Source organism: Anabrus simplex, chromosome 2 (genome assembly GCF_040414725.1).
Source record: "Anabrus simplex isolate iqAnaSimp1 chromosome 2, ASM4041472v1, whole genome shotgun sequence".
Taxonomy (NCBI): domain Eukaryota; kingdom Metazoa; phylum Arthropoda; class Insecta; order Orthoptera; family Tettigoniidae; genus Anabrus; species Anabrus simplex.
The window spans coordinates 282,135,596-282,148,587 of NC_090266.1; the positions used below are offsets into that span (position 1 = coordinate 282,135,596).

The 12,992-nt window shown below is 42.3% G+C and overlaps 1 protein-coding gene across 1 annotated transcript in view; it reads right to left on the reverse strand.

Annotated features, from left to right (window-relative positions):
- Window positions 1-12,992, reverse strand: part of LOC136863513 (ubiquitin carboxyl-terminal hydrolase 15) — a 463,080-nt gene that overhangs the window by 211,418 nt on the left and 238,670 nt on the right. The gene's annotated exons all lie outside the window — the stretch shown is intronic.

Genomic DNA, 12,992 nt, shown 5'->3' on the forward strand with positions numbered 1-12,992 from the left:
CTATTTGAAAGAAAAAGAAGTGAAATTATACCAGCCTTTATGAAGTTTTGAAGAAACAGCTAGTTGCTTATGAACATGGTCCACCAATCTTGCTTGTTTTATGAAATTTCTCTCATTACTTTCATGACTGACTTTTCTCTTTCCTGCATGAGAGCATTCATATTCATCTGAGGTACCCATGATGTTTAATAAAGTTTGAAATTTACAACAATGCCAGTTCCAAAAAAACATTATTGGGCTTTAATCTAACGGGCAATATGTACGGCCATCTCAAGTGTATAATTAATTTGTTAGAAAGGCAGATTTCCAAGATAGCTGAACGTTTTACACCATTTTAAACTCACTTGTAACTAAACGTTTGGCTGGTCAAGTCCGCTACACTAATAGAGGAGACTGTACAGCCAGCGACTCAGCGTCAAATAACCCAATGCCCTAGGAGAACCAATGGCTTCAGACGCACGAGTTCTCATAGGTGGAGTAATGTTCCCCTCAATATAGGAAATGACACTGGAACCCATCAAGCAGCGTCTGTCCCGAAGTTAGGAGTGGCTAAAAACGGGGTCTGTACTCCATATCAGGAGCGGCCTCACACCTGCTGGCAGTAGCTCTAAAATGCATTTGGGAGTGGCGAACCCATCATAATAACAGCCTAAAAATTAGTGCAATTATGGTGAGGCCTCGCAAAATGCTAGGGCATCTCCTGCAAGTGACCCGCAGTTCTTCAGGTAGTGGGTGAGCTATGAAAAGTGAGTGGCCAGTATCACAATATATCCAAATCAGGACAGTCAACATCCTAACCCTGATAGACACGACTGAAATGCTGACAGAGTTCATGAAAGAGAAGAACATAGCCATCCTTGGTCTTAATAAAACAAAATGGTGAGGAAGAAGGGAAAGAAAACTGAAGGAAGGGTTAGTAGTCAAAGAAACGTTGGGAAATACTGACCCAGGAAGTAAAGGAGATTTGAACAGTGGGAAAAAATTATTACTTGGAATGATAAGGACCTGTAGGAATGAAACGGTGAACACAGGATTTGTGAAGTATAAAGAAGAAGTCATACTGACAAAACCAGAAGAGAAAATGAACAGACTGAAAATAAGAAATCAGATATGTGGAGAAAGTATCCAGGTAATAGGAATAGAAGGAATAACAGAGAAGGAATCAGACACTACAATGAGAGAGATGGAATGGGCAGTTTAAAAAGATAATAATAATAATAATAATAATAATAATAATAATAATAATAATAATAATAATAATAATAATAATAATAATTTTTTTTTTTTTTTTTTTTTGCTAGGGGGCTTTACGTCGCACCGACACAGATAGGTCTTATGGCGACGATGGGATGGGAAAGGCCTAGGAGTTGGAAGGAAGCGGCGCCTGGGGCTGTACCTTAATTAAGGCCACGGCCGCTTCCTTCCAACTCCTAGGCCTTTCCCATCCCATCGTCGCCATAAGACCTATCTGTGTCGGTGCGACGTAAAGCCCCCTAGCAAAAAAAAAAAAAAAAAAAAAAAAAAAAAAAATAATAATAATAATTCATGTGGCTATTTCTATATATTTGCTTTACGTTGCACCGACACCGATAGGTCTTATGGCGACGATGGGATAAGAAAGTCCTAGGAATGGGAAGGAAGTGGCCGTGGCCTTAATTAAAGTACAGTCCCAGCATTTGCCTGGTGTGTGTAATATATTCTGTTACAATTTTCAGATTTATTTCTAGAACTTACGATTGTAAATTATGTGGTTAAAATCAGTTGTATTAGATTGCCACTACGTCAGGAGAGAAACGAAGTGTACCGGTACGTCATTGGGTCATGTGGCCGTTCAAATAAAGCTCTCTCATTGGCTACTCCTATCTCGCCTATCCATAGCCTAAGCTTTCCCTTGACCTCAAATCAGTCATCATGTAGCCTGCACCTGATTCATTCCGACTCCTTAGCTGATGTGGTACCTTGAAAATAACGTGTACCACTACTGATTATCTACCTCAAGGTGTTTCATACGTAAAAATTGGCGACGAGGTAAAAGTCATCACATTGCAGCGAGTGCCAGTGCTTTCTCATGGCAACAAAACGTTTCTCGTGTGTTTTCACAGTGACTGACGCAATATAGTACAGTCCGTTGTATCGGGCCTCCTTCTGAAGCAACGTAATATCGGGTGTGCCTTTCGCTCCATGCCCTTAGACAACAGTTTTTTCACCGCCTTTGCAACTTTAACTCAATTATATCACACGATGTCTTTAATTGGTAATATTGGACCATTTGACAGTTCGGAAGAAACTTGGTCAACCTATGTGGAACGCTTTGAACTTTACGTACAGTGCAATGACATTCCGAATGCTAAAAAGGTTGGTACATTCCTCACAGTGATCGGTGTTAAAACCTACAATTTACTGAAAGATTTAATCACCCCTGATAAACCTTCTGACAAACCCTTTGATACCGTTGTTAAAATTGTCCAAGACCATGTCCATCCTAAACCGTCATTTATGGTTGAAAGATATAAATTCAGCAGGCGAGATCAATTGGAACATGAGACTGTGTCAGATTATATTGTTCTACTAAAGCAGTTATCCAAGTATTGCGAGTTCGAAGACAAAGTTCCTGATTATTTATGGGACAGATTATTCAGTGGCATCCGTGATGAATCCATCAAGAAACGACTGCTGTCGGAGGAGAACCTCACATTCCAGAAGGTGGAACAGCTGGCGATATCGTTGGAAGCAACTGACAAGGATGCAGTGTCCTTGGCCTACCACACCACACCAAGACTCCAGAAGTTTACAGCATGGAATTCTCCACGGAGCAATATACCTAATGTGTTATCACGTGTTGTGAAAGTGCCTCAGTGTTTTTGTTGTGGTCATAAAGGTGGGTATTCTACTGTTAAGTGCCGTTATCGTGAATATATTTGCAATTTTTGTCGGAAGAAGGGTCATTTAGGGAGGGTTTGCAAGTCAAAAAATAAGAGCAAGTCTCAGTTTCATGTAAAACCAAACATGCTTACAAACAATCCTTCATTTTCTAAGGGAATTAAGAATCAACAGGGAAACAGACTTAGACCCAACCAGCACTATGTAGACTTACATGAACCCAATGTTAGTCAAGAAAAATTGTGTGATGAAGTTTATGATATTTCCTACATTTTTCAGTGTGATGAAGATAAGCAAATCATTCAGCCTATGTTAGGTAAAATAACAAAAATTGAGCCCATTAGAGTAAATTTAATTGTTGAAGGAAAGCCAATTAATTTTGAAGTAGACTCTGGTGCTTGTGTGTCTGTTGTTTCTGAACATTTTTATACGGCTAACTTAAGTCATGTAACATTGATTCCCACAGACTTAGTTATAAATGCTTACACCAACGAGAAAATCAAGCCTGTGGGGAAGTTAGAAGTAAATGTTAAATATCAGTCCCTGGAAAAGAGCTTAGATTTGTATGTTATTAGCAACGGATCTAATCATCTCATGGGGCATGATTGGATAAAAGAGCTCCAAATTGTCAAAAGCATTCCCAGCAGTGTAAACAACGCAAACTTAACTAATGTAAAAATTAATGCAGAGTTTAAATTAGTGCAAGACTTATTTAATGAATTTCCAGAGGTATTCACTAGTAAATTAGGTTGCTTTAAAGGAGACCCAGTAAAACTAAACCTGAAGCCAAATGCAGTACCTAAGTACCATAAACCTAGGTCAATACCATATTCTTTAAGAGAAAAGGTTGAACTAGAGTTGAAACGTTTAGTGGATGAGGACCCCAGTATCTTCAAGTAAATGGGGCACTCCGATTGTTCCAGTATTAAAAAAGAATGGTAAAATGGTAAGAATGGTATTAGCGGAGATTTTAAGGTCACTTTAAACCCCTTTCTAGAATCAGTTAGAAACCCAATACCTAGAATTCAAGACATCTTTGTTGTCTTACAATAGGGAATTCAGTTTTCTAAAACAGATTTCTCATCAGCTTACATGCAGTTGAGGTTAGAAGAAGAAAGTAAAAAAACGATGTACTATAAGTACACATAAAGGGTTATTTGCTTACAACCATCTTTGTTATGGAATCTCGTCAGCACTGGGTATTTTTCAAAGAGTTATTGAACAAATACTACAAGGTATACCAGGTGTGGCCTCATTCCTTGATGATATTATTGTGACTGGAGCAAATACAGCAGAACATTTGTCAAGATTATGAGAAGTTTGTAAATGCCTAAGTAGTAATGGGTTGAATGTTAGTTGGAAAAAATCCAAAGAAAAGCAGCTCGATTTGTTCTGGGTGATTTCCGACAAAAGAGTAGTGTTACAAAAATGTTGCAAAGTTTGGGCTGGGAAGATCTGGGAGAAAGGAGACGAGCTGCTCGATTAAATGGTATGTAAAAAACATATCAGATGTAAGGCTTGTCAGACCTAAGACGAAACGCTGGTTAATAGAGCAAACGCCTGAAAAGCCTTACATCTGATATGTTTTTGACATGCTCTATTGGTGAAAAATATCTAATTCCCTCCATGGGAATTTAGAGTTTTCCATTCTAAATGGTATGTTCCGAGCTGTCAGAGGAGAGATGGCGTGGGAGGACATCAGTAGACGAATAAGTTTGAGTGGTGTCTTTAAAAGTAGGAAAGATCACAATATGAAGATAAAGTTGGAATTCAAGAGGACAAATTGGGGCAAATATTCGTTTATAGGAAGGGGAGTTAGGGATTGGAATAACTTACCAAGGGAAATGTTCAATAATTTTCCAATTTCTTTACGATCATTTAAGAAAAGGCTAGGAAAACAACAGATGGGAAATCTGCCACCTGGGCGACTGCCCTAAATGCAGATCAGTAGTGATTGATTGACTGACTGATTGATTGATTGATTGATTGATTGATTGATTGATTGATTGATTGATTGATTGAGATAAGTGCAAGCTACAGCCAATGATAAGGTCAAAGCAGTTGTTGAGGCTCCAGTTCCTAAAGATGTTACACAGCTTAAAGGATTTCTCGGTCTTATGAACTACTATGCTAAATTTATCCTCAATGTAGCCACTGTTCCTATACCCTTGTACCAGCTTCTTAGAAAAATGCAGATTTTCACTGGAATTTAGTTTGTCAAAAATATTTTGAATTAGTCAAAGAAAAATTAGTTTCAGCTAAGGTACTAGCACATTACAACTCTGACTTACCAATCAAGTTGTCATGTGACATGTCACCTTACGGCATTGCGAGTGTTTTAAGTATAATAGAAAAGATGGTACTGAGAGACCAATTTCTTTTGCAAGTAGAGTCTTAAACTCAGCTGAAAAAAACTACTCTCAAATTGATAAAGAAGCCTTGAGCATTGTGTATGGTGTAAAGAAGTTCAATCAGTATCTAAGTAGGTAGTTATTTACAATGCATAATGGAATCTGATGTTCCCATAAACTTTAACGATGACCTTCGATGTTAGGCCCCTTAAAACAACAAGCAACAAACAAGCAAACTTTAACGATATACGTATTGAGACCCAAAAAACCAGGAGGTAAACAAAATCTTAGGTTATGTGTTGTACAGATGGCCTACTACGCCAGATCCAACTTTAAGCAACTTTGTTAAAAGGCAAGCTGAGCTAACTCTAGAACAAGGAATTTTGATGTGGGGCTACAGAGTCGTAATTCCAAGGTCCTTGAGAAAGTCCTTGTTAAATGAATTACACAGTGGACACCTTGGGGTAGTTAAAATGAAATCATTAGCTAGATCGTACTTATGGTGACCTTGAACTGATAAGGTCATCGAGGCAGTGGGCAGCAGTTGTTCAGTGTGTCTTGCTCAGCGAGTCCTAATAGAAGGTACACTTCATGTATGGGAAATTCCACCCAATGTATGGCAAAGAATTCACGTAGATTTTTTGGGACCTTTTAAAGGAAAACTGTATTTAATTGTAATGGACGCTCATAGCAAATGGTTGGAAATTGAAACAGTTAACTCAACTTCAGCTAAGCAAGTCATTGAGAAATTGCGTCCTATGTTTTGTAGATTTGGTCTTCCCGAACTCGTTGTTAGTGATAATGGCCCTCCATTTTCCTCTGAAGCATTTTCTCGATTTTTGAAACAAAACAGGATAAGGCAAATGTTGATAGAACCATACCATCCTACTTCTAACGGGCAGGCTGAGAATGCAGTTAAAACTGTTAAAAAACATTTAAAATGTGCAATTTTTGAAAATGAAGATGTAAATTTAGCTTTCAGCAGATTTTTAATAGCTTATCGTAACACTGTACATAGCACTACTAATGAAACCCATAGGGATGTGTCCACGGTGCAGCGCCTGTGGCGAAGATGGTTGGCGCAGGGACATGTGGCACGTGCGAGGGGTCCAGGCGCAGCCCGAGTGACGTCAGCACGCGAGGATCGGCGCATCCGCCGCCAAGCGGTGGCAGCCCGCACGCCACGTCAACCGCCATTCTTCAGCATGTGCAAGACACCCTGGCTGTTCCAATATCGACCAGAACAATTTCCCGTCGATTGGTTGAAGGAGGCCTGCACTCCCGGCGTCCGCTCACAAGACTACCATTGACTCCACAGCATAGACGTGCACGCCTGGCATGGTGCCAGGCTAGAGCGACTTGGATGAGGGAATGGCGGAACGTCGTGTTCTCCGATGAGTCACGCTTCTGTTCTGTCAGTGATAGTCACCGCAGACGAGTGTGGCGTCGGCGTGGAGAAAGGTCAAATCCGGCAGTAACTGTGGAGCGCCCTACCGCTAGACAACGCGGCATCATGGTTTGGGGCGCTATTGCGTATGATTCCATGTCACCTCTAGTGCGTATTCAAGGCACGTTAAATGCCCACCGCTACGTGCAGCATGTGTTGCGGCCGGTGGCACTCCCGTACCTTCAGGGGCTGCCCAATGCTCTGTTTCAGCAGGATAATGCCCGCCCACACACCGCTCGTATCTCCCAACAAGCTCTACGAGGTGTACAGATGCTTCCGTGGCCAGCGTACTCTCCGGATCTCTCACCAATCGAACACGTGTGGGATCTCATTGGACACCGTTTGCAAACTCTGCCCCAGCCTCGTACGGACGACCAACTGTGGCAAATGGTTGACAGAGAATGGAGAACCATCCCTCAGGACACCATCCGCACTCTTATTGACTCTGTACCTCGGTGTTTCTGCGTGCATCGCCGCTCGCGGTGGTCCTACATCCTACTGAGTCGATGCCGTGCGCATTGTGTAACCTGCATATCGGTTTGAAATAAACATCAATTATTCGCCCGTGCCGTCTCTGTTTTTTCCCCAACTTTCATCCCTTTCGAACCACTCCTTCTTGGTGTTGCATTTGCTCTGTCAGTCAGTGTATGTTAATTTGATTTTTCAAATTATATGTTTATTTATGAATCATACACAGACATTTAGTTACATAATCACTTATTGTATTTAATATATATTGGTGTGTTTTCTGTGTTTTCTAATGAATGCGTATGATACTACATTGGCCTGATCTGTTGTAGTCAAGATCATAAGGGGGAAGGAATGTAATATATTCTGTTACAATTTTCAGATTTATTTCTAGAAGTTACGATTGTAAATCATGCGGTTAAAATCACTTGTATTAGATTGCCACTACGTCAGGAGTGGACGATGTGTACGTCATATGGCCATGTGGCCATTCAAATAAAGCTCTCTCATTGGCTACTCATATCTCGTCTATCCACAGCCTAAGCTTTCCCTTGACCTCGAGTCAGTCGTCATGTAGCCTGCACCTGATTCATTCCAACTCCTTAGCTGATGTGGTACCTTGAAAATAATGTGTATTATTACTGGTTATCTACCTCAAGATGTTTCATACGTAAAAGTGTGAAAATGGGAAACCACGGAAAACCATCTTCAGGGCTGCCGACAGCGGGGTTCGAACCCACTATCTTCCAGATGCGAGCTCACAGGGGCGCGCTCCTAACCGCATGGCCAACTCGCCTGGGGTGGCTATATCTAGCCGAGTGCAGCCCTTGTAAGACAGACCCTCAGATGAGGGTGGATGACACCTGCCATGTGTAGGTAACTGCGTGTTATTGTGGTGGAGGATAGTGTTACGCGTGGTGTATGAGTTGCAGGGATGTTGGGATAGCACAAACACCCAGCTCCGGGCCATTGGAATTAACCAATGAAAGTTAAAATCCCAGACCCGGCCAGGAATTGAACCCGGGTCCCTCTCAACTGAAGGCCAGTACGCTGCCCATTCAGAGAGAGAGAGAGAGAGAGAGGGGGGGTGGGGTTCCAGGGATTGAGATTAGGAGGGTTATAACACGAATATTCAAGAAAGGAGATAAGAAGATATGCAGTAATTACACAGGGGAATCAGCATCCTCTCCCATGTAGCCAAGGTAATCGCAAATATATTGGAAAGAAGAATTAGAGAAAAGGTGGAAAGTCACTTGTGCTTGTTGTTTAAAGGGGCCTAACATCGAAGGTCATCGGCCCTGGTGGAAAGTCAGTCACATGATGAACCCATCTTCGTTCTCAGACAGATCATGGAAAAGAGCTGGGAATATGGGGAGGATATAAAACCCCATGGCGCAACAGTACCGGAGGGGCCTGCTGATTACGAGGTATTATGTGGTCAGCATAATGAATCCTCCCAGCCGTTATTCTTGGCTCTCTAGACAGGGGCCGCTATCTCACTGTCAAATTACCTCCTCAATAGTAATCACGTAGGCTGAGTGGTCCTCGAAACAGCCCTCAGATCCAGGTAAATATCCACCTGGCTGGGAATCGAACCCGGGACCTCCGGGTAAGAAGCAGGCATGCTACCCCTACACCATGGGGCCAGCTATGGGAAGGATATACGAGGCGTGTTTTTAAAGTAATGTCCATTTGAAAATAAGTACACAATGAAAGATTATTTTAAAAAAGTAAAGTTATTTAAAGGAAGTACATACTTCACTCTATTTTTTGACGTAGTTGCCAAATTTGTTCAAACACTTATCATACCTCGTAACCAATTTTAAAATGCCCTCTTCATAGAAACTTGCCGCCTGCTCCGATGACCAAGAGATCACTGCCGTTTTCACGTCGTTATCGTCATCATTGTAATGGTTGCCACCGAGGCGATGTTTGTGTTGGAGGAACAGATGGCAATAGCTCGGTGCACGATCAGGACTGTAGGGTGGGTGGTCTAAAACTACCCAGCCAAAACTGTCCAATAAATCACAGGTCTGACCTGCAGTGTGAGGTCTTGCATTGTCATGGAGAAGGACAATTCCCTTTGTCAGCATGCCGCGTCTTTTGTTTTGAATTGCTCTGTGTAGCTTTCTCAAGGTTTGGCAGTATGCTTCTGCATTTATAGTGGTTCCATGTTGCATGAAGTTGACCAACAAAACACCATGCCTATCCCAAAACACTGACGCCATGATTTTGCGCTGGGACAGAATCTGTTTGGCCTTCACCTTTACAGGCGAGTGTGTGTGTCTCCATTCCATGCTCTGTTGCTCCGATTCGGGCGTGATATGCGAAACCCATGTTTCGTCTCCAGTTACGATCTGACTCAAGAAGCCGTCACCTTCTTCGTCATAACAAGTCAAGAACTTCATCGCACACTCAAATCTTTGGTTTTTGTGGTCCTCTGTTAGGAGTTTCGGGACCCAATGGGAGCACAGTTTCCTAAACTTTAGGTGTTTAGAAACAATGTTGTAAAGCACTGATCTCGACACGTCAGGAAATTCATTTGAGAGACCTGTTATTGTGAAGCGCCTGTTCTCATGAATCTTCGCTTCAAGTGAAGCCACCAAATCGTCTGTAATCAAAGAAGGGTGACCGGAGCGGTCCTCATCATGGACGTTGTCACGGCCATCTTTGAATTGTCGTACCCACTTATGCACTTTGCTTTCACTCATAACAGTATCACCGTGCACTTCGCAAATCTGTCGATGAATTTCTGCAGCAGACAGGTTCCTTGCTGACAAAAACAATATCACTGACCGAACCTCACACATGGCGGGCAAGTTGATAGTCTTAAACATTTTGAAAGCACAGAACAGAACCGTACAGGTTAGCTACAGAGCTGAAACTGAGCTAAGTTGCTCCCGAGGGAAGCTGGTGCACGACACATGCGCTCATTTCGATATGCGCGTGAACTACTAGTGTCTACAACAAAATGGACCTTACTTAAAAAACACGCTTCGTAGTAATCATTGTTATAAACTTAGAGAAGGCATATGACATCATCCCCAGATCACAAGTTTGGGAAAGCTTGATGTACAGGGGCACTGGCAAGGAACTGATAACAATGATAAAAGCAATATATAACTGTTAGCTGTGTGAAGACAACAGCAGGTAGAACAGAATGGTTTGGAATTGACAACAGGTCGAATCACCTGACGGACGTACACACCTGCAGTCAGGGTGCGTGGGATAACCACGACAGTGCTCCTGCTGTCATAGGAAATTGACCCCAGACCAGAACTCCCGGTGTAGGTCCAGTGTGTCGACGCTGCAGACAGGTGGAATGCAGGCGCTCACCTGGTCTCCTTCTAACCAACACACGGCCATCACCGGCACCAAGGCAGAACCAGCTTTCATCGTAAAACACAACGGACCTCCACTCCATCCTCCAATGAGCTCTTGCTTGACATCACTGAAGTCGTAGATGGCGGTGGGTAGGGGTAAGAAGCATGCTCGCCGCAGGGTGTCTGGCTCGGAGCTGTCCTTCAGTAACCGATTTCGAACAGTTCACTGCGTCACTGTGGTGCCAACTGTCACTCGAATTGCTGCTGCAGATGTAGTCAGCTGCGAATACGGTGGTCCTCCCTCTCGGTGGTGCCACGGGGACGTTCGGAGCCTGATTTTCTCGCGAGCGTATCTTCTCGTGAACACTGCTGCCAGCATGCATGCACGGTGGAGACATTCCTGCCAAGTTGTTCTGCGATAGCGTGGAAGGAAAATCCATCTTCACGTAGCCTTATTATACGGCCTCATAAAACCGCAGTGAGCTGTTGATAATGGTTTTTTCATCATTGTAAAGGCAATCTTGACCCACTCACAGTCACTCTGTCCAATCTCACAGGTAACTAATGCTCTCGCACAGTACAGCCCGTATTTAAAGCAAACCTGATGTGCAATGTCATGAGGCCGCTACTAGCGCCACGCTAATGCGATTTGCGGGGAATCTGAATCAATGTCATCTTTCAGATGTATAAGCATGCTTACCAACATTCATGTTACTGGTTTTGTAGAGAAAGAAAAGAGAAAAGTGTGTTGTATTTGGACCATTTTGTAGAGAAGAGAGAAAAATGTGCTGTATTTGGACATGTAACTACAGCTAAAATGTAAAGGGCTATCATTATGGTTTGGTGATATTCTGGAACATTGTGAAAACATCGTGACTTGGACTTTTGGAACGGCGGGTGTCTGCCCTTGTCGATTCTAGAAGCATGTTCATAGTTTCGTAAGATGGAAGGTTCTCGATAAACATTAGAAGCATATTCTACTAGTTGTGTACGAGTTTTGTAAGATGGAAGGTTACTGGACATTATAAATTTTCCAGCTAACTCATTCCTGGTTGCCAGCGTTTCGTCCCCGTGTGGTAGGCTGGGCTCATCAGTTGGTACCTAGCACACCTACTACCAAGACGCTGGCTAGTGCATACCGTGGAGGCCACTGCGTAGGCTAATTGTAGCCACCGACAGTGCCAATGCACTATGAGAGACTTTGTCTCATTATCAAAAATTGATGCCTGCTTGGCCATCAGATGGTGTAGATGTTGATTCCCATAGGGAATCTGAAATATTTGTTCCGAATGAGTAAATTTATAATACCAATATAAATGGTCCGATATTGGACATTATAAATTTTCCAAATTTTCTCAAGAAACATTTATGTTGGAGAAAATAACAGGGGTTGGATTTTGATTGGTGGATCTGGGTGATGAGAGGTAAGCTTCTGTGGCCTGATAAGTTACCTGTGGATCAGACCGGGGCCAGCCTTGGCCTTCTTAAGAGAGCGAGGCAAGATTTCATGGTCTTCTGCGTTTCTCTTCAGTCCAAGAATCAGACGCACTTCGGCGATCCTCCCACCTAGGATGGCCTGCCTTGGGGTAAGCACTGTTGGGTTCATTTCCATCTTAATTTAAATTTAATGTTTACTTTTCTTTTCGCATAGGAGTTTACCCCAAACCACCCCGATTTGCCACGCACTTATTAAGATGCCTTAGCTCTTCAGTTGGGCCCCTCTGTTTGGTTTTGGAGACAATTCCCATTTTCTTTGCTTTGGTAACGGGTAATTAATCGGTAAATTTCATTTCCCTCGGGGTTGGCTCCCGTAACTTTGCGTCACTTGCTGTATTTGTTCCTCTACCCCACTCCAGAAGTGTTTTAGGTTGAGAGTAAGTTCGGGTAGCCCCTGCATCAAGTTTTAATATTTCTACTTTCCCTCTTGTTTCCATTGTGTATAATTTTAATATCACGTGGTTCCTATTACCTTTAATCATTGTATTCTGTATGTTACATTTTGTTAAAGTATCTTTTGGTTAGCCTCTTTGATTTAAGGGAATAGCCCTTGGTAAATTACACCTAAACTAGTATGTTTTAGCCTACGATAACCTGAATTGCGAATTGATGAATTTTATTTGTAATGTTTTTTGAAAAACATATCATAGATCAAGGGATCACCGTTGATTTTCATTAAAATCTGCTACCTACATATCCTCATGGCCCTAGGTAGGGTTCCCATGCCTGCTCCACATCCTTTCTTATAGTCGTCACGTTGTCCAACCCGATGTTCATTTGTTAATTTTTTGATGCAGTTTATCTGGTGTTTTGGTTTGCGTTAAAGGTGTTAAAATTCCATATAATTTAAGTTCCGTTTTTTTTTTACTATGTGTCGTGTTACCTGAAGCCTGGTTACATATTGGTAGCATAGCCAGTGGTTGGGGAGGAAAGAAAAGATAACAGTGATCATCGTAACTAACTTAAAAATCTGAGGTATATAATCTCCTTCAGTTTTAGTTTCTGCCCGTCAAGATGACTCGTGCT